This window comes from Triticum urartu, chromosome 1 (assembly GCF_003073215.2).
Source record: "Triticum urartu cultivar G1812 chromosome 1, Tu2.1, whole genome shotgun sequence".
In the NCBI taxonomy this organism is placed as follows: Eukaryota; Viridiplantae; Streptophyta; class Magnoliopsida; order Poales; family Poaceae; genus Triticum; species Triticum urartu.
Window position 1 is genome coordinate 193854684 of NC_053022.1, and position 2171 is coordinate 193856854.

Genomic DNA, 2171 nt, shown 5'->3' on the forward strand with positions numbered 1-2171 from the left:
TCATCATCTTTTTCATCCAATGAGCTCACAGTTTCATCAATTTCTTCCTCCATACACTCATGCAGAATATTAGTCTCTTCTTGGACAGCGGAGATATTCTCAATAAATACATCAATATTGTAATTAAATTTATAATTATCATAGCAATATTGAAGGATAGCAAAAATTTTAGGTCTATAAACTAAATCATCAAAATCTTCAAACTTTTCAAACAAAGATTCAATTTCATAAGCACCCTTAAAAGCAACAAATTCTTCTATTCATTCCACATCATAATAATCATATCTACCATTAGCATAAGAAGCTAAGGTTTCATTTTCATTAAATTTCCATCAAAGGGGAAGGTGTGGAGCCTTCATCCTAGAGCAACAAGTATAATCATATCTTAAGCATAGCTCCCGAGCATACCAATGCAACATATGAATTTGATCCCATAATAATTTCCCTTTTTGTGTCAAGCGATAATCCCTAAAGTATTCACGTTGATCCAAAGTTACTCCCATTATCAAGTTGAATGGAGTTTTCTCAGGATTATCAAAGTAGTACATAATATTTTCACATAATGAGCATCGAGGGTTTTAGAAGGTTCCCCATCTCCATGAGTAGCAAGTACCACTAATTTTTTTGGTGTTTCATGTTCCATATCCATAGCTAAAGATAGAGAACAACTTAGAACAGAAAATAAAAACTACTTAGTGATAAAGCAAACAAGCACACACAAGAATATTCACCCCCACGTTATTGCTCCCCGGCAACGGCGCCAGAAAAAGGTCTTGATAACCCGCAAGTATAGGGGTCGTTTGTAGCCTTCTTCGATAAATAAGAGTGTTGAACCCATTGAGGAGCTAAAGGTAGAATGAATATTCCCTCAAGTTCTATCGACCACCGATACAACTCTACGCACACTTGACGTTTGCTTTACCTAGAACAATTATGAAACTATTTTGCAAGAGTAAAACTATGAGTACTTTGCAAGAATAAAACTACAAATAAATTGCAAGGTAATAAAAGTGGATAGCTTTTGTCAACAAGAAAGTCATTTGTCCCTAGGTAATCGATAACAAGGACCGGTAATCATTCTTGCAATTCTATATGAGGGAGAGGCATGAGCTAACATACTTTCTCTACTTGGATCATATGCACTTATAATTGGAACTCTAGCAAGCATCCGCAACTACTAAAGATCATTAAGGTCATGAAACCCAACCACAGCATTAAGTATCAAGTCCTCTTTATCCCATACGTAACGACCCACCTACTCAGGTTTAAGCTTTTGTCACTCTCGCAACCCACCATAAGCAAATCATGAACGTATTGCAACACCCTACAACGGGGACCCCTCACGTTCTCGCGAGACAGAGGGCACCATAGGACAACACCATAAATAAAATATACAATCATACCAACCAAGATCATGATTAACCCACAGGACAAAACAGATCTACTCAAACATCATAGGATAACCATAGATCATTGGGAATTAATATATGGAGGTGAGCACCATGTTTAAGTAGAGATTACAGCAGGGAGAAGAGAGGTTACACCGCTGCATAGAGGGGGAGAAAGTTGGTGTTGACGGTAGGAAGGTTGTTGATGTAGATCGCCGTAACGATCCTAGCCCCGGCGGCGTTCCAGCGCCACCGGGAGAGAGGGGGAGAGCACCCCCTCCTTCTTCTTCTTCTTCCTTGGCCTCCCCTAGATGGGAGGAGAGTTCCCCCTATGGTACATGGCCTCCATGGCGGCAGAGGGGCGGGAGCCCCTCCGAGATTGGATCTCACTCTCTATTCTCTTCTGTTTTGCGCTCGCCAGATCTGGCCCTTCACGGTTTCTTAAATTCCTGGAGATTCGTAACTCCGATTGCGCTGAAATTTTTACACGATTTTTTCCATAAGTTATCTTTCTTGCGCCAGAAGAAGGGCCCCAATCGATGTTCGAGGAGGGCATAAGACCCCTGGGCGCACCAGGTGGTGCCCAGCGTGCCTGTCGGTGTCAAAACTGGCGGATCTCGGGTAGGGGGTCCCGAACTGTGCGTCTAGGATCGGTGGTAACAGGAGGCAGGGGACACGATGTTTACCCAGGTTCGGGCCCTCTCGATGGAGGTAATACCCTACGTCCTGCTTGAGTGATCTTGATGATATGAGTATTACAAGAGTTGATCTACCATGAGATCA